Source organism: Bombina bombina, chromosome 6 (assembly GCF_027579735.1).
Source record: "Bombina bombina isolate aBomBom1 chromosome 6, aBomBom1.pri, whole genome shotgun sequence".
Lineage (NCBI taxonomy): Eukaryota > Metazoa > Chordata > Amphibia > Anura > Bombinatoridae > Bombina > Bombina bombina.
This window is the reverse complement of record NC_069504.1, coordinates 876,468,966-876,489,616: the sequence shown is the minus strand read 5'-3', so window position 1 is coordinate 876,489,616 and position 20,651 is coordinate 876,468,966. Positions and strand designations below refer to the sequence as shown.

At 42.7% G+C, this 20,651-nt stretch overlaps 1 protein-coding gene across 1 annotated transcript in view; it reads left to right on the top strand.

The window, feature by feature from the left end:
- CAMTA2 (calmodulin binding transcription activator 2) overlaps positions 1-20,651 on the top strand; it is a 307,159-nt gene that overhangs the window by 90,880 nt on the left and 195,628 nt on the right. Inside the window, exon 2 of the mRNA XM_053718351.1 lies at positions 13,039-13,140. The gene's annotated coding sequence lies outside the window, so the exon portion shown is untranslated. The remainder of the gene's footprint in view (positions 1-13,038; positions 13,141-20,651) is intronic.

Below are 20,651 nucleotides of genomic sequence, written 5' to 3'. Positions count from 1 at the left end.
TGCGTACTAAGCCTGGTTTTCTTCAAAAGGTTTTTTCTAACAAGAATATTAACCAGGAGATAGTTGTACCTTCTTTATGTCCGAATCCAGTTTCAAAGAAGGAACGTTTGTTACACAATTTGGACGTAGTCCGTGCTCTAAAATTCTATTTAAAGGCTACAAAAGATTTCAGACAAACATCTTCTTTGTTTGTTGTCTATTCTGGTAAAAGGAGAGGTCAAAAAGCGACTTCTACCTCTCTTTCCTTTTGGCTTAAAAGCATCATCCGATTGGCTTATGAGACTGCCGGACGGCAGCCTCCTGAAAGAGAATCACAGCTCACCTCCACTAGGGCTGTGGCTTCCACATGGGCCTTCAAGAACGAGGCTTCTGTTGACCAGATATGTAAGGCAGCGACTTGGTCTTCACTGCACACTTTTGCCAAATTTTACAAATTTGATACTTTTGCTCTTCGGAGGCTATTTTGGGAGAAGGTTTTGCAAGCCGTGGTGCCTTCCGTTTAGGTAACCTGATTTGCTCCCTCCCTCATCCGTGTCCCTAAAGCTTTGGTATTGGTTCCCACAAGGTAAGGATGACGCAGTGGACCCGGGACACCACCGATGTTGGAGGAAAACAGAATTTAGGCTTACCTGATAAATTACTTTCGTCCAACGGTGTGTGCCGCGTCCACGGCCCGCCCTGGTTTTTTTTAATCAGGGTCTGATGAATTATTTTCTCTAACTACAGTCACCACGGTACCATTTGGTTTCTCCTATATTTTTCCTCCTGTCCGCGGTCGGGTCGAATGACTGGGGTGGGCGGAGCCTAGGAGGGACTATATGGCCAGCTTTGCTGGGACTCTTTGCCATTTCCTGTTGGGGAAGAGATATTTCCCACAAGTAAAGGATGACGCCGTGGACCGGACACACCGTTGGAGAAAGTAATTTAATCAGGGTAAGCATAAATTCTGTTTTTTTCAAACTATAATTTACACTCAAGTTGAATGCAAGGTAGCAGTTTCAAAATGGCGTACCTTGCATTCCTCTCTCTTCTTTTTCCGCCCCGCCCTGCTCACGCTCTCCTCCCGTCGCCTAGGGGCAAGTTCTGGGCGGGCCCTTCGTCGGGTCGAAGAATAATTTCACAGGTATTAAACAAACAGTATGTTGATGCACAATAGGCAAAGAGAAATAATCAAGATAAAAAAAAAAAAGTCCAGTTTACAATATAATAAATTGGCTATTGAAAAGTAAAGATAGGTGAACCAGCAGGAGTCAGTGGTCGAACAAATAGAGTAAGGAAACCTCCCTCTCCCATAATTTCCAAAACAATAGATACAATCAGTCTTTGGGCGGTCTGGTTGGCCATATTTGTTTTAAGTTGTTCCGTCTTTGGGGAAGCCTCGGAATAGATTATCCAAGGCGTATATAATAACATTGGTTATACAAAGCTGGGGAGTAGGTAGTTAAATGCAGTATCTATCTTTTTAAATAATATTATTATTATTATTATCGGTTATTTGTAGAGTGCCAACAGATTCTGCAGCGCTATTAACAAAGACGGAGTACAACAATACAATAATAGGGATCAAATGGTAGAGGGGCCCTGCCGAGAGTTGCACTGTTGTAGTCAGCTCTAAGAAGGGTGATCAACAAACAGCTGGGCTCTTAGGCTTACATGCTATGATAGCAATGGAGGAGAGGAACTGGTATAAAGAAAGGTTAGCGTAGGTTATGTATGCATCCCTGAAACAGGTAGAGTCTTTAGGGAGCACTTGAAGCTTTTAAAACTAGAAGAGAGTCTTGTGGAGCGAGCAGAGAGTTCCACAAGGTGGGAGCCAGTCTGGAGAAGTCCTGTATACGGAGTTGTGATGAGGTGGGACAATAGAGGAGAGTAGGAGGTTGTGAGGCAGAGCGAAGGGGAAGGCGGGGAGGGGAGAGACAAGGTCTGAGATATCTGGAGACAATGTCTGAGATATGGGGGGGGAGCAGTGCAGTTGAGGGCTTTGTATGTCAGAATGAGAATTTTGTGTTTGATCCTAGAGGGGAAGAGGAAGCCAGTTGAAGGGAATTGGCAGAGAGGTGCAGCAGATGAAGAGCGATATGTAAGGAAGATGAGTCTCGCAGAGGCATACATTATGGATTGTAAAGGAGCTAGGCGGTAGGGTGGGGAGACCAGAGAGGACAGAGTTGCAGTAATCGAGACGGGGAGAGAATGAAAGAGTGGATTAAAATGTTAGTTGTTTTCTTGTGTAAGGGGATATAGTTGTCTAATTTTAGAGAATGTTTTTAAGGTGGGAAAGCGGCAGGCTTTAACCAATGACTGAATGTGAGGAGTGAAAGAAAGATCTGAGTAAAATGTGACCCCGGAGACATCGGGCATGCGGGGGTAGGAGTAATGATGGAGTTGTCGACAGTTAAAGAGAGATTGGGGGTGGAGAGTTTAGAAGAAAGGGGGGAAAATTAAGAGCTCAGTTTTGGAGGGATTTAGCTTGAGGGGTAGTGAGAGGGACATCCAGTGGAGATGTGAGAAAGACAGTTAGTGACACGGGTTAGCAAGGAAGGAGAAAGGTCTGGTGCAGAGAAGTAGATTTGGGTGTCATCGGCATACAAATGATATTGTAAACCGTGGGGACTTTATTAGGGAACCTAGTGATGACGTGTAGATTGAGAAGAGAAGGGAACCGAGGACAGAGCCCTTGCAGTACTCCGACAGAAAGTGGTGACGGGGCAGAGAAGGCCCCAGAGAAGGCTACACTAAAGGTACGGTTTGACAGGTAGGAAGAGAGGCCACGAGAGGGCTGGTTGTCACATATAATAAAAAGTTTAGAATCAGACTGTCCCTTTAAAGTAGGGGGCCCATTTACTTGGGATTCAGTTAGTGTCAACAACCTTGTCTCCAAGGAATGTAAAAACTTTTATTTCTCTTGTAAGGTGTATCCAGTCCACGGATCATCCATTACTTGTGGGATATTCTCATTCCCAACAGGGAAGTTGCAAGAGGACACCCACAGCAGAGCTGTTATATAGCTCCTCCCTAACTGCCATATCCAGTCATTTCTCTTGCAACTCTCAACACGCATGGAGGTAGTAAGAGAGAATGGTGAAATATAGTTAGTTTTTTTATCTCAATCAAAAGTTTGTTATTTTAAATGGTACCAGGAGTTGTACTATTTTATCCCAGGCAGTAAATAGAAGAAGAATCTGCCCTGAGTTTTCTATGATCTTAGCAGGTTGTAACTAAGATCCATTGCTGTTCTCACATATGTCTGAGGAGAGAGGTAACTTCAGCGGGAGAATGGTGTGCAGGTTACTCTGCTATGAGGTAGTGTGCAGTATACAATTTTTTCTAGAAATGGAAAATGCTAGAAAATGCTGCTGATACCGGATTAATGTAAGTTAAGCCTGAATACAGTGATTTAATAGCGACTGGTATCATGCTTACTCTCAGGGGGTATACCCTTATAAAATTGCAATATAAAACGTTTGCTGGCATGTTTAAAAATCGTTTTTTATATATGCTTTGGGTGATAAAACTTTATTGGGCCTAGTTTTTTCCACATGGCTGGCTTAAATTTTGCCTAGATACAGTTTCCTGAGGCTTTCCACTGTTGTAGTATAAAAGTTACAGTTGTTGGCAGTTAAAATTACAAACTGTGACATCCAGCTTCCCTCAGGAGTCCCCTGTATGCTATAGGACATCTCTAAAGGGCTCAAAGGCTTTCCAAAGTCGTTTATTGGGGAAGGTAAGGGCCACAGGGCGGCTGTGGCAGTTTGTTATGTCTGTTAAAAAACGTCTATATCGTTTTTTTGATCCGTTTTTTTTAAATTAAGGGGTTAATCATCCATTTCCAAGTGGGGTGCAAATGCTCTGGTAACTTATTACATACACTGTAAAAAATTTCGTTTGATTACTGCCTTTTTTCACTGTTTTTCAAATTTTTGACAAAATTTGTTTCTCTAAAGAGCACAGTATCGGTTTTTTATATTTGCTTGTTAACTTGATTTAAAAGTGTTTTCCAAGCTTGCTAGTCTCATTGCTAGTCTGTAGCAAACATGTCTGACATAGAGGAAACTCCTTGTTCATTATGTTTAAAAGCCATGGGTGGAACCCCCTCTTAGAATGTTACCAAATGTTACTGATTCACTTTAAGCAATAAAGATCATATTCTGTCTTTAAAAAAATTTATCACCAGAGGAAATCTGATGAGAGGGGAAGTTATGCCGACTAACTCTCCCCATGTGTCAATCCTTTGACTCCCGCTCAAGGGACTCACGCTCAAAGGCGCCAAGTACATCTAGGGCGCCCATAGCGATTACTTTACAAGACATGGTGGCAGTCATGGATAATACACTGTCAGACTACCTGAATTTAGAGGTAAGCGAGATAGCTCTGGGGTTAGACGAAAATGCAGAGCATACTGACGCTTTAAAGAACCCATGTCTGATACTGCCTCACAATATGCAGATGCTGAGGAAGGAGAGCTTCAGTCTGTGGGTGATGTTTCTGACTCAGGAAGATGATGCAACCTGATTCTGATATTTCTACATTTAAATTTAATCTTGAACACATCCGTGTGTTTCTCAGGGGAGGTTTTAGGCTGCTCTGAATGACTGTGATACAATTGCAGTACCAGAGAAATTGTGTAGACTGGATAAATACTATGCAGTGCCGGTGTGTACTGATGTTTTTTCCAATACCTAAAAGGTTTACAGAAATTATTAATAAGGAATGGGATAGACCAGGTGTGACGTTCTCTTCCCCTCCTATTTTTAGAAAAATTTTTCCAATAGACGCCACCACACGGGACTTATGACAGACAGTTCCTAAGGTGGAGGGAGCAGTTTCTACTTTAGCAAAGGCATACTACTATCCCTGTCGAGGACAGTTGTGCTTTTTTTAGATCCAATGGTATAAAAAATTAGAAGGTTACCTTAAGAAAATTTTTATTCAATAAGGTTTTATCCTACAGCCCATTTGCATTGCATTGCTCCTGTCACTGCTGCTGCGGCGTTTCTGGTTTGAGTCTCTGGAAGAGGCTTTACAGGTAGCGACTTCCATTGAATGACATACTTGGCAAGCTATAGAGCACTTAAGCTAGCCAATTCCTTTGTTTTCTGATGCCATTGTTCATTTGACTAAACTAACGGGCTAAGAATTCTGGTTTTGCTATACAGGAGCACAGGGGCGCTATGGGCTTAAATCATGGTCAGCTGACGTGACTTCAAAAATCTAAGCTGCTTAACATTCCCTTCAAGGGGCAGAACCCTATTCCGGGCCTGGTTTGAAGGAGATTATTGCTGATATCACTGGAGGAAAAGGTTATGCCCTTCCTCAGGGACAGGTCCAAATCAAGGGCCCAAACAGTCTAATTTTTCGTGCCTTTTCGAAACTTCAAGGCAAGTGCGGCATCAACTTCCTCTAATGCAAACAAGAGGGAACTTTTTGCTCAGTCCAAGACGGTCTGGAGACCAAACCAGACCTAGGACAAAGGTAAGCACGGCAAAAAGCCTGCTGCTGCCTCTAAGACAGCATGAAGGAACGGCCCCCTATCCGGTAACGGATCTAGTAGGGGGCAGACTTTCGCTCTTCGCCCAGGCGTGGGCAAGAGATGTCCAGGTTCCCTGGGTGTTGGAAATTATATCCCAGAGATATCTTCTGGACTCAAAGCTTCCCCCCCCAAAAGGGAGATTTCACCTTTCACAATTATCTGCAAACCAGATAAAGAGAGAGGCATTCTTACACTGTGTACGAGACCTCCTAGTTATGGGAGTGATCCATACAGTTCCAAAGGAGGAACAGGGACAGGGTTTTTACTCAAATCTGTTTGTGGTTCCCAAAAAAATAGGGAACCTTCAGACCAATTTTGGATCTAAAGATCTTAAACAAATTCCTCAGAGTTCCATCATTCAAGATGGAAAACTATTCGTACATCCTACCTAGATCCAGGGAGGGTAAATATATGACTACAGTGGATTTAAAGGAAGCTTATCTTCACATTCCGATAACAAAGATCATCATCGTTTCTCAGGTTTGCCTTCTAGACAGGCATTAACCAGTTTGTAGCTCTTCCCTTTGGATTAGCTACAGCCCCAAGAATCTTTACAAAGGTTCTAGGGGTCGCTTCTGGCGGTCCTAAGGGCCGCGGGGGCATAGCAGTAGCCCCTTATTTAGACGACATCCTGATACAGGCGTCAAACTTCCAAATTGCCAAGTCCTCATATGACGTAGTACTGGCATTTCTGAGATCGCATGGGTGGAAAGTGAACGAGGGGAAAAAGAGTTCTCTATCCCCACTTACAAGAGTTTCCTTCCTAGGGACTCTGATAGATTCTGTAGAAATGAAAATTTACCTGACGGAGTCCAGGTTATCAAAGCTTCTAAATTCCCTGCCGTGTTCTTCATTCCATTCCGCGCCCCTTCGGTGGCTCAGTGCATGGAAGTAATCGGCTTAATGGTAGCGGCAATGGACATAGTGCCATTTCACGCCTACATCTCTGACCGCGGCAACTATGCATGTTCAGTCTGTGGAACGGGGATTACACAGATTTGTCCCCTCTACTAAATCTGGATCAAGAGACCAGGGATTCTCTGGTGGCTATCTCGGGTCCATCTGTCCAAAGGTATGACCTTTCGCAGGCCAGATTGTACAATTGTAACAACAGATGCCAGCCTTCTAGGTTGGGGTGCAGTCTTGAACTCCCTGAAGGCTCAGAGATTGTGGACTCAGGAGGAGACCACTCCTTCCAATAAATATTCTGGAAGAGCGATATTTAATGCTCTTCAGGCTTGGCCTCAGTTAGCAACTCTGAGGTACATCAGATTTCAGTCAGACAACATCACGGACTGTGGCTTACATCAACCATCAAGGGGGAACAAGAAGTTCCCTAGCGATGTTAGAAGTTCTCAAAGATAATTCGCTGGGCAGAGACTCACTCTTGCTACCTATCAGCTATCCATATCCCAGGTGTAGAGAACTGGGAGGCGGATTTTTTAAGTCGTCAGACTTTTCATCCGGGAGAGTGGGGAACTCCATCCGGAGGTGTTTGCACAATTGATTCATCGTTGGGGCAAACCAGAACTGGATCTCATGGCGTCTCGCTAGAACGCCAAGCTTCCTTGTTACGGATCCAGGTCCAGGGGATTCCAAGGCGACGCTAATAGATGCTCTAGCAGCGCCCTGGTCTTTCAACCTGGCTTATGTATTCCACCGTTTCCTCTGCTCCCTCGACTGATTGCCAAGGTCAAGCAGGAGAGAGCATCAGTGGATTTTGATAGCGCCTGCGTGGCCACGCAGGACCTGGTATGCAGATTCTGGTGGGACATGTCATCCTTTCCACCATGGACTCTACCTCTGAGACAGGACCTTCTACTTTAGGGTCCTTTCAACCATCCAAATCTAATTTCTCTGAGACTGACTGCCTGGAGATTGAACGCTTGATTTTATCAAAGCGTGGCTTCTCCGAGTCAGTCATTGATACCTTTAATACAGCACGAAAAGCCTGTCACCAGGAAAATTTACCATAAAATATGGCGTACATATCTTTTATTGGTGTGAATCCAAGGGTTAGGATTCCCAGGATATTATCTTTTCTCCAAGATGGTTTGGAAAAAGGATTGTCAGCTAGTTCCTTAAAAGGACAGATTTCTGCTCTGTCTATTCTTTGCACAAGCGTCTGGGCAGATGAACCAGATGTTCAGGCATTTTGTCAGGCTTTGGTTAGAATCAAGCCTGTGTTTAAACCTGGTTGCTCCCCCCATGAAGCTTAAATTTGGTTCTTAAGGTTCTTCAAGGGAGTTCCGTTTGAACCTCTTCATTCCATAGATATCAAACTTTTATCTTGGAAAGTTCTGTTTTTGGTAGCTAGCTATTTCCTCGGCTCGTAGAGTCCCGAGTATCTGCTTTACAATGTGATTCTCCTTTATCTGATCTTCCATACGGATAAGGTAGTCCTGCGTACCAAACCTGGGTTTTTATACCTAAGGTGTATCTAACAAGAATATTCAATCAAGAGATTGTTGTTCCATCCTTGTGTCCTAATCCTTCTTCAAAGAAGGAACGTCTATTACACAATCTGGACGTGGTTCGTGCTTTAAAGTTTTACTTACAAGCTACTAAAGATTTTTGTCAAACATCTGCTTTGTTTGTTGTCTACTCTGGACAGAGGGATAGGTCAAAAGGCTTCGGCAACCTCTTTTTTTGGCTAAGAAGCATAATCCGCTTAGCCTATGAGACTGCTGGCCAGCAGCCTCCTGAAAGGATTACAGCTCATTCTACTAGAGCTGTGGCTTCCACTTGGGCCTTTAAAAATGAGGCTTCTGTTGAACAGATATGCAAGGCGGCGACTTTGTCTTCGCTTCATACTTTTTCAAAATTCTACAAATTTGATACTATTGCTTCGGGGGCTATTTTTGGGGAGAAAGGTTTTACAGGCAGTGGTACCTTCCGTTTAAGTACCTGCCTTGTCCCTCCCTTCATCCGTGTACTTTAGCTTTGGTATTGGTATCTCCACAAGTAATGGATGATCCGTGGACTGGATACACCTTACAAGAGAAAACACAATTTATGCTTACCTGATAAATTTATTTCTCTTGTGGGTGTATTCCAGTCCACGGCACGCCCTGTCATTTTTAAGGCAGGTAATTTTTTCATTTAAACTACAGTCACCACTGCAACCTATGGTTTCTCCTTTCTCTGCGTGTTTTCGGTCGAATGACTGGATTATGGCAGTTAAGGGAGGAGCTATATAACAGCTCTGCTGTGGGTGTCCTCTTTGCAACTTCCTGTTGGGTAATGAGAATATCCCACAAGTAATTGGATGATCCGTGACTGGATACACCACAAGAGAAATAAATTTATCAGGTAAGCATAAATTGTGTTTTTTTTACATTAATTGCAAGTTAAAGAGTAGTGTAAAATTGAGCACCCTTAGGTCTGCTTTTAGAAATGCACAATGACTAACGACTTGAATATAGTTAGAAGAGCTAAGGAGGTGAGAGCGAAATATTTCTTGAACGTTTGGACCGTAATTGTAAAGGCCTCCAGTTGTTTATTTAAAACAACTGCCGTCAGGGAAGGTCGTCCAGGGAATTAAGGGGTTTGCCCTGGAGGCAGTCTGAATCAGGAGAGAATTAAGGTTCTCAGTTCATCCCATATGTGTAAAAAGTATGTGCTAATTTTAAAAAACAGAATTTATGCTTACCTGATAAATTACTTTCTCCAACGGTGTGTCCGCGTCCACGGCGTCATCCATTGCTTGTGGGAAATGTTCTCCGCCCCACAGGGAAAGGGCAAGGAGAGCACACAGCAAGAGCTGTCCATATAGCTCCCCCCTCTGGCTCCGCCCCCCCCAGTCATTCGAGCCGACGGTTAGGAAGAAAAAGGAGAAACTATAGGTGCCGTGGTGACTGTAGTGTATAAAGAAAAAAATTTCAACCTGATTAAAAAAGAAAAAAAAAAACCAGGGCGGGCCGTGGACCGGACACACCGTTGGAGAAAGTAATTATCAGGTAAGCATAAATTCTGTTTTCTCCAACATTGGTGTGTCCGGTTCCACGGCGTCATCCATTACTTGTGGGAACCAATACCAAAGCTTTAGGACACGGATGAAGGGAGGGAGCACAAGTCAGGTTACCTAAACAGAAGGCACCCACGTGCTTGCAAAGACCTTTCCTCCCAAAAACAGCCTCCGAAGAAGCAAAAATATAAAATTTGTAGAATTTGGCAAAAGTGTGCAGAGAAGACCAAGTCGCTGCCTTACAATCTGGTCAACAGGAAGCCTCGTTCTTATAGGCCCATGTGGAAGCCACAGCCCTAGTAGAGTGAGCTGTGATACGGTCAGGAGGCTGCCGTCCGGCAGTCTCATAAGCCAAGCAGATAATGCTTTTCAGCCAGAAAGAGAGAGAGGTAGCAGTAGCTTTTTGACCTCTCCTCTTACCAGAGTAAACGACAAACAAGGATAGGTTTGTCTAAAAATCTTTTGTTGCTTCTAAATAGAACAGTTAAAGCACGAACATCTAAATTGTGTAATAAACTTTCCTTCTTTGAAACTGGATTCGGACACTAAGAAGGAACAACTATTTCCTGGTTGATGTTCTTGTTGGAAACAACTTTTGGAAGAAAACCAGGCTTAGTACGCAAAACAACCTTATCTGAATAGGAACACCAGATAAGGGTGGATCACACTGCAAAGCAGATAATTCAGAAAACTCTTCTAGCAGAAGAAATAGCAACCAAAAACAGAACTTTCCAAGATAGTAACTTAATATCTATGGAATGTAAAGGTTCAAACGGAACCCCTTGAAGAACTGAAAGAACTAAATTTAGACTCCAAGGAGGAGTCATGGGTCTTTAAACAGGCTTGATTCTAACCAAAGCCTAAACAAAAGCTTGTACATCTGGCAAAGCTGCCAGTCGTTTGTGCAGCAAGACGGATAATGCAGAAATCTGTCCTTTTAGAGAACTAGCTGACAATCCTTTATCCAAACCTTCTTGGAGAAAGGAGAGAATCTTTGGAATTTTAATCTTACTCCAGGAGAATCCTTTGGATTCACACCAACAGATATATTTTTTCCATATTTTATGGTAAATCTTTCTAGTCACAGGTTTTCTGGCTTGGACAAGAGTATCAATCACAGAATTTGAAAACCCACGCTTGGATAAAAATCAAGCGTTCAATTTCCAAGCTAGAAGGTCCTGTCTCAAAGGTAGCTTCCATGGTGGAGCCGATGACATTTCACCAGGTCTGCATACCAAGTCCTGCGTGGCCACGCGCAGGAGCTATCAGAATCACTGAGGCCTTCTCCTGTTTGATCCTGGCTATGAGCCTGGGAAGGAGAGGAAACGGTGGAAACACATATGCTAGGTTGAACGACCAAGGCGCCACTAATGCATCCACTAGAGTCGCCTTGGGATCCCTGGGATCTGGACCCGTAGCAAGGAATCTTGAAGTTCTGACGGGACGCCATTAGATCCATGTCTGGAATGCCCCATAATTGGGTTAACTGAGCAAAGACCTCCGGATGGAGTTCCCACTCCCTCGGATGGAAAGTCTGACGACTCAAATAGTCCCGCCTCCCAGTTGTCTGACTCCTGGATGTGAATAGCAGATAGATGGCAAGGAGTGATTCTCTGCCCATTGGGATTATCTTGGTTACTTCCTTCATCGCTAGGGAACTCTTTGTTCCCACCCTGATGAATTGATGTACGCAACAGTCTTTATGTTGTCCGACTGAAATCTTATGAACCTGGCTTCGCTAGCTGAGGCCAAGCCAGGAGCGCATTGAATTGCTACTTGTTCAGAGCGGCAAGGAGAATAACTGGGGGGGCGGAGCCAGAGGGGGGATAGCTATATGGACAGCTCTTGCTGTGTGGCTCTCCTTACCTTTCCCTGTGGGGGAGAACATTTCCCACAAGCAATGGATGACGCCGTGTGACCGGACACACCAATGTTGGAGAAATAGCTTTCCATTAATTGGGTCTCACCTGTTTCTCTAACCAGAGTAGTTTATAAATGGTGTCAATCTGAACAAAATCTGATTCTAATCTCTACTCATCTTATTTTATCAGTTATGTTGTACCATAAGATAGTTTGAACTGTCCTGGCTGCATAATAATAATAATAAGCTAAATGGGCACACACCTAAACCTTCTCCTGACTTATGTTTGGTAAGTGTTATATTTAGTAATACAAAGTTTCTTACCATTCCAGGTAAATAAAGAATTTCTTTTTTAATCATGTTTAGTTCTTTTAGGGAAACTGAGACAGTAGGGATCGGAATACAATATAGTAGTTTGGGTAGGAAGGTCATTTTGGTTGTTACAATACGTCTGTAGAAAGAAATATTCTCCTTTGTCCATTTGTTTGAGTTGTCTTATTGTTTAAAAACGGGTTTAAAGTTAAGAGAGTACTGGGAGTGAACATTATGAGAGAGATAAACTCCAAGATAGACCTTTTTTTGGTCCAGGTGAATCTAATAATTTATTTCAAGCAGTTTTTTTTTTGTTTCTCTGAGACGAGGTATATGCCTAAAGCTTCACATTTGTCATCATTAATATTGTAAACCAAGATTTTTGCAAAACTCTGTATAATGGTGTATAAGGGGGTAGGGACAGTATCACATCACCACCAAAAAGGGACATTTTATAGGTACAGCTTCCTACAGTTGCGAATTTTAGGCTGTAAGGCATTCGATACACAATGCGGAGTAACAGTGCCAGTGAGCACCCCTGTCTTGATCCATTTTTAATTTTCTCTAATATCCCTCAATTTTCCTTGTACAACCGTGGATGCTGAGTAAACTGCTAAAAATCGCTGTAATGGAAATTTGCCCGTATTCCCCGCTACTTTCAGAAATTCAAACAAGCAATTAAAGTGAAGGTAAACTTTGATGAAGTGAAAGCCCGTTTTCTAAAAATACTATTAAAAACAGGGGCACTTTCATTCATCAAAGTTTACAAAGCTGGCCGTTTTGATTAAAATCTTTCCTCTCTCTCTCTTTGCACAGCCAGAGCAGCTTCCTCCCCATCCGGAGATCCTCTCTTTCACACGTCATCAATGACTATTCCACTTCCTCCCCAATCACAGCTTTCCCTCCAGGGTAGTCATTGATTGAGGCCATGCCGTGATTGGAGGAAGCTGGATTAGTCTTTGATGACGTGTGAAGAGAGGATCTCCGGATCTCCATTCATCAAAGTTTACCTTCACTTTAAGGAAATGCCCTGATAATTCTTGCAGGATTATAATGTATTCTTAAATAGAAAACTATCTTTAAATTAAAAAAAAAAAAAAATTATCTATATAAATATATTATTTACATAAACATTTTTTTTTTATTATTTAAATAATTGATTTTTATCCACCCTGTTTCACACCCATTGGTGCTTAATTAAATATATGTGAGATAATAGCAGCATGTCTGCAATCATTGATGATGTATCTCGGTTATATTGAAATCGTTTTAATGTGAACACCTGAGTTTCACTTGAAGTAAAAATACACAGAGCTTATTCTATCTATTGTTTTGGGACCCAAAATTAACCTTTTTTTTTTGTTTCCACAGAACGGATTGATTACAGGTGAGCCTCAGTCCTAAAACCTCTTCTCGGAGCCCCGAAATGTCCAACCATTTACAATGAATAGCAGGAGTCCGCTGAGGTCTCAGGTGAGTAAAATAATTCAAATACAATAAATCAATAATTTACTGTTACAGTCTGTTTCATCTGAATTGTACCTCAAATTGCTGGAATAGTAATGTATGACAATTTGTATATGGCAAAGAACTAATGAAGTGTAAAGCAATAGAAAGGTCAAAATGGAAAGTGCATTTAAATTATATAGAAGCATTTTTGCAATATTCTTCCATCAGCAAAAAATGCTTCTTGTAAAAGTTATTACTGATTTTAAAGGACAGTCTACACCTGTGACAAACATATATTTTCTGAACGCTTCTCCCCACGCAATCCTCCAGCACCTTGATCCAGTAATAAGCGCATACAGGATTAGAGAATTTTTTCCTTTTGACGCCGTATTGATCCTCAAGATGGCTCCAAACTCCCTCCCCCTCCTTCCCCATCTAGGTTTTTCTCCTGTTAAGTGTAGTCCAGTCCACGGGTCATCCATTACTTATGGGATTATATCATCCTCCCTAACAGGAAGTGCAAGAGGATCACCCAAGCAGAGCTGCTATATAGCTCCTCCCCTCTACGTCATACCCAGTCCATTCTCTTGCACCTAACTATAGATAGGACGTGTGAGAGGACTGTGGTTGTTAAACTTAGTTTTTATTTCTTCAATCAAAAGTTTGTTATTTTAAACGGCACCGGAGTGTGTTGTTTCTTCTCAGGCAGCATTAGAAGAAGAATCTACCTGAGTTTGTGTATGATCTTAGCGGTCCGTAACTAAGATCCACTTGCTGTTCTCGGCCATTCTGAGGAGTGAGGTAACTTCAGAACAGGGGATAGCAGGCAGGGCTCACCTGCAAGGAGGTATGTTGCAGTATATTATTTATTAGGAATGGAATTGACTGAGAAAATACTGCTTATAACCGATGTAATGTAAGTGCAGCCTTAAATGCAGTAGTAGCGAACTGGTATCAGGCTGATATGTATGTATGTATACACTGAGGTATTCTGGGGAATGGAATTTCATTAAGAAAATACTGAATATATTTAAGTAATATTTGAGCCTCCACTGCAGTGAAAGCGACTAGCAGCAGGCTTATTAATAACATTTCATATTTTATTTTTAAGACGTTTACTGGCATGGTAATCGTTTTTTTCTGAGGTACTTGGTGATAAAACTTTATGGGCATGATTTTTACCACATGGCTGTCGTTTGTTTCTGAATAAAATCAGTTTACTGAGCTTCCCACTGTTGTAATATGAGTGGAGGGGCCTATTTTAGCGCTTTATTGCGCAGTAAAAATTTAGTCACAGTCTTCCTATTTCTTCCTCCATGATCCAGGACGTCTCTACAAAGCCCAGGGGGTCTCCAAAACTAGTTTGAGGGAGGTAATCACTCACAGCAGACCTGTGAGAGTGTGTTTTGACTGTGATAAAAACGTTAATATTAAATTGTTATCCGTTTTTTGGGTACTAAGGGGTTAATCATCCATTGTGCTGGTGGGTGCAATCCTTTGCTAACTTAATGCATTTACTGTGAAAATTTTGGTTGCTATAACTAATTTGGTTCATTGTTATTTCAACTGTGACAGTTTTTTTGTGCTTCTTAAAGGCACAGTAGCGTTTTTTATATTGCTTGTAAATTTATTTGAAAAGTATTTTCCAAGCTTGCTAGTCTCATTGCTAGTCTGTTTAAACATGTCTGACACAGATGAATCTCTTTGTTCAATATGTTTAAAGGCCAATGTGGAGCCCAATAGAAATTTGTGTACTAATTGCATTGATGCTACTTTAAATAAAAGCCAATCTGTACATGTAAAAAAAATTTTCACCAGACAACGAGGGGGAAGTTATGCAGACTAACTCTCCTCACGTGTCAGTACCTTCGCCTCCCGCTCAGGAGGTGCGTGATATTGTGGCGCCAAGTACATCAGGGCGCCCATACAAATCACTTTGCAAGACATGGCTAATGTTATGACTGAAGTACTATCTAAATTGCCAGAATTTAGGGGTAAACGCTATCACTCTGGGGTAAGAACAGAGTGTTGCTGATAATAATAGAGCCATGTCTGATACTGCGTCACAATTTGCAGAACATGAGGACGGAGAGCTTCATTCTGTGGGTGACGGATCTGATCCAAGTAAACTGGACTCAGACATTTCAAATTTTAAATTTAAGCTTGAGAACCTCTGTGTATTACTAGGGGAGGTATTAGCGGCTCTGAATGATTGTAACACGGTTGCAATTCCAGAGAAAATATGTAGGCTGGATAAATATTTTGCGGTACCGGCGTGTACTGACGTTTTTCCTATACCTAAAAGGCTTACAGAAATTGTTAACAAGGAGTGGGATAGACCCCGGTGTGCCTTTTTCACCCCCTCCTATATTTAGAAAAATGTTTCCAATAGACGCTCACCACACGGGACTTATGGCAGACGATCCCTAAGGTGGAGGGTAGCAGTTTCTACTCTGGCTAGAGCGCACCACTATCCCGGTGGAGGATAGCTGTGCTTTTTTCAGATCCAATGGATAAAAAGTTAGAGGGTTACCTTAAGAAAATGTTTGTTCAGCAAGGTTTTAAATTACAACCCCTTGCATGCATTGCGCCTGTCACGGCTGCGGCGGCATTCTGGTTTGAGTCTCTGGAAGAGACCCTTAGCACAGCTCCATTGGATGAGATTATAGACAAGCTTAAAGTCCTTAAGCTAGCTAATTCATTTATTTCTGATGCCGTAGTACATTTAACTAAACTTACGGCTAAGAACTCCGGATTCGCCATTCAAGCGCGTAGAGCGCTGTGGCTTAAATCCTGGTCAGCCGATGTGACTTCTAAATCTAAATTGCTTTAACATCCCTTTAACAAAGGGCAGACATTATTCGGGCCCGGTTTTGAAAGAAATGTATCGCTGACATTACTGGAGGTAAGGGGCCATGCCCTGCCTCAAGACAGGGCCAAACAGTCTAATTTTTCGTGCCTTTCGTAACTTCAAGGCAGGAGCAGCATCAACTTCCTCCGCTCCAAGACAGGAAGGAACTGTTGCTCGCTACAGACAGGGCTGGAAACCTAACCAGTCCTGGAACAAGGGCAAGCAGGCCAGAAAACCTGCTGCTGCCCCTAAGACAGCATGAAGTGAGGGCCCCCGATCCGGAAACGGATCTATGTGGGGGGGCAGACTTCTCTCTTCGCCCAGGCTTGGGCAAGAGATGTCCAGGATCCCTGGGCGTTAGAGATCATATCTCAGGGATATCTTCTGGACTTCAAAGCTTCTCCTCCAAAAGGGAGATTTCATCTTTCAAGGTTGTCAGCAAACCAGATAAAGAAAGAGGCGTTTCTACGCTGTGTACAAAGACCTTTTACTAATGGGAGTGATCCACCCAGTTCCGCGGTCGGAACACGGACAAGGGTTTTAGCTCAAATCTGTTTGTGGTTCCCAAAAAAGAGGGAACCTTCAGACCAATCTTGGACTTAAAGATCCTAAACAAATTCCTAAGAGTTCCATCGTTCAAAATGGAAACTATTCGGACCATCTTACCTATGATCCAAAAGGGTCAGTACATGACGACAGTGGATTTAAAGGATGCCTACCTTCACATACCGATTCACAAGGATCATTACCGGTATCTAAGGTTTGCCTTCCTAAACAGGCATTACCAGTTTGTAGCTCTTCCCTTCGGGTTAGCTACAGCTCCAAGAATCTTTACAAAGGTTCTGGGCTCTCTTCTGGCGGTACTAAGACCGCGAGGAATAGCGGTAGCTCGCGTACCTAGACGACATTCTGATACAAGCGTCAAGTTTCCAAACTGCAAGTCTCATACAGAGTTAGTTCTGGCATTTCTAAGGTCGCATGGGTGGAAGGTGAACGTAGAAAAGAGTTTCTCTATTGCCACTCACAAGAGTTCCCTTCTTGGGGACTCTTATAGATTCTGTAGAAATGAAAATTTACCTGACAGAGGACAGCTTATCAAAACTTCTAAATGCTTGTCGTGTCCTTCATTCCATTCAACACCCGTCAGTGGCTCAATGCATGTAGGTAATCGGCTTAATGGTAGCGGCAATTGACATAGTACCTTTTGCACGCCTGCATCTCAGACTGCTGCAATTGTGCATTGCTTAGTCAGTGGAATGGGGATTACTCCGATTTTGTCCCCTCTGCTAAATCTGGATCAGAGACCAGAGATTCTCTTCTATGGTGGCTTCTTCTCGGCCACATCTGTCCAGGGGGATGCCCTTCAGCAGGCCAGATTGGACGATTGTAACAACAGACGCCAGCCTGCTAGGTTGGGGGCGCTGTCTGGAATTCCCTGAAGGCTCAGGGATCATGGACTCAGGAGGAGAGACTCCTTCCAATAAACATTCTGGAATTAAGAGCAGTTTTAAATGCTCTTCTGGCTTGTCCTCAGTTAGCAACTCTGAGGTTCATCAGGTTTCAGTCGGACAACATCAACGACTGTGGCTTACATCAACCATCAGGGAGGGACAAGGAGTTCCTAGCGATGATGGAAGTCTCAAAGATAATTCGCTGGGCAGAGTCTCACTCTTGCCACCTGTCAGCGATCTACATCCCAGGCGTGGAGAACTGGGAGGGCGGATTTCCTAAGTCCGCCAGACTTTTCATCCGAGGGAGTGGGAACTTCATCCGGAGGTGGTTTGCCCAACTGCTTCATCATTGGGGCAAACCAGATCTGGATCTCATGGCGTCTCGCCAGAACGCCAAGCTTCCTTGTTACGGATCCAGGTCCAGGGACCCGGGAGCGGTACTGATAGATGCTCTGACAGCACCTTGGGTTTTCAACATGGCTTATGTGTTTCCACCCTTCCCGATGCTTCCTCGATTGATTGCCAGGATCAAACAGGAGAGAGCATCGATGATTCTAATAGCGCCTGCGTGGCCACGCAGGACCTGGTATGCAGATCTAGTGGACATGTCGTCCTGTCCACCATGGTCTCTGCCTCTGAGACAGGACCTTCTGATTCAGGGTCCTTTCAAACATCCAAATCTAATTTCTCTGAGGCTGACTGCATGGAGATTGAACGCTTGATTCTATCAAAGCGGGGATTCTCGGAGTCAGTGATTGATACCTTAATACAGGCTAGGAAACCTGTTACCAGGAAAATTTACCATAAAATATGGCGTAAATACTTATATTGGTGCGAATCCAAGAGTTACTCATGGAGTAAGGTTAGGATTCCTAGGATATTGTCTTTTCTACAAGAAGGTTTAGAAAAGGGTTATCTGCTAGTTCGTTAAAGGGACAGATCTCAGCTCTGTCTATCCTTTTACACAAACGTCTGTCAGAAGTTCCAGACGTTCAGGCTTTTTGTCAGGCTTTGGCTAGGATTAAGCCTGTGTTTAAGACTGTTGCTCCGCCGTGGAGCTTAAACTTAGTTCTTAATGTTCTGCAAGGTGTTCCGTTTGAACCCCTTCATTCCATTGATATCAAGCTGTTATCTTGGAAAGTTCTGTTTTTAATGGCTATTTCCTCGGCTCGAAGAGTCTCTGAGTTATCGGCCTACATTGTGATTCTCCTTATCTGATTTTTCATTCAGACAAGGTAGTTCTGCGTACTAAACCTGGGTTTTTACCTAAGGTAGTCACTAACAAGAATATCAATCAAGAGATTGTTGTTCCATCATTGTGCCCAAACCCTTCTTCAAAGAAGGAACGACTTCTGCACAATCTGGACGTCGTCCGTGCCCTGAAATTTTATTTGCAGGCCAACTAAGGATTTTCATCAAACTTCTTCCCTGTTTGTCGTTTATTCTGGACAGAGGAGAGGTCAAAAAGCTTCGGCTACCTCTCTCTCTTTTGGCTTTGTAGCATAATACGTTAGCATATGAGACTGCTGGACAGCAGCCTCCTGAAAGGATTACAGCTCATTCTACTAGAGCTGTGGCTTCCACTTGGGCCTTTAAGAATGAGGCCTCTGTTGAACAGATTTGCAAGGCTGCAACTTGGTCTTCACTTCACACTTTTTCAAAATTTTACAAATTTGACACTTTTTGCTTCTTCGGGAGCTGTTTTTGGGAGAAAGGTTCTACAGGCAGTGTTCCTTCCGTGTAAAGATCCTGCCTTTCCCTCCCGTCATCCCGTGTACTTTTAGCTTTGGTATTGGTATCCCATAAGTAATGGATGACCCGTGGACTGACTACACTTAACAGGAGAAAACATAATTTATGCTTACCTGATAAATTCCTTTCTCCTGTAGTGTAGTAGTCCACGGCCCGCCCTGTTGGTTTACGGCAGGTCTAATTTTTAAATTAAACTCCAGTCACCACTGCACCCTATAGTTTCTCCTTTCTCGTTTGGTTTCGGTCGAATGACTGGGTATGACGTAGAGGGGAGACTATATAGCAGCTCTGCTTTGGGTGATCTTCTTGCACTTCCTGTTAGGGAGGAGATATAATCCCATAAGTAATGGATGACCCGTGGACTGACTACACTACAGGAGAAAGGAATTTATCAGGTAAGCATAAATTATGTTTTTTTCTGTTAGGCGCATTCCTGTTAAAGACGATGATGTGACTATACGCAGGGCACAAGTAAAAGCACATGTTCAGTGTATTAAGTCTTAAGCTGACTTGCTTAGTACATAAATTAGCTAGTTGACTTTCCACAAATAACTGCTTTTTTTTTCTATGCGCTGACCTTGCTTCACGCTAAACATTTTACTTTGTATGGCAGCTAAATGATCACTGTGATATATAACAACAAGTTTCTATGATCTATGTGAGTGCTCTGTGTTGTTGTCTACTGTCCGGCTGTCAGAATCAATTGCAGCACAAACGATCTGGATTGCTTACTTCTATCTATCCAGTGTGCATGTGCAAAACACTCTGCTTGTGTGTGTGCAAGCTTAAAATAATATTTACGAGTGGCCGGCTATAGGGCACATTGGAAACAACCGAAACCCCACGCAACATAGGGAAGAAGTTTGGGGGCCATTTTGAGGATTGATACGGCACACAAAAAATGAAAAACATTTCTTTAATCCTGTATGTTCTTATTAATGGATCGAGGTGCTGGAGGTTTGCATGGGGAGAAGTGTTTAGAGAATGTCACAGTGTCGACTGTTCCTTTAAGCAGCATACGCACATATGCTGTGAGTGCCCTGTGTACCAGCATTCAAGCAGCACACATTCTCAGAGAGTCAGCAGTGGCTTGTATGACACAAACTAAATCTTCATAATAACTTTTGCTTGGGACCATTTTTTCTAATGAAAGTATATTGCATAAATGCCTTAATTTTATTCAAATGCTTTATGCACATTTCCATTTTGACCTTTCTGTTCCTTTTATAAAATTATTTCTTAACTTTCATTCCATTCACACATTTTTTAATTCCAAAAAATCTTATTGGCAGTGTATTTGCTTTTCTTTGTAAAGTCAATGCAGATTCATAAGTGAGCAAATTGTATCCATTATTTTTCACAGTTTGGTGCAGCATTTTTTTTTGCTGTCTGAACTGATTTCATCATTACTTTGTTACTATAAATAAAACTAGATGCAGGACCTTCCCTACAGGGAATATAGTCTTAAAGAGACATATCAT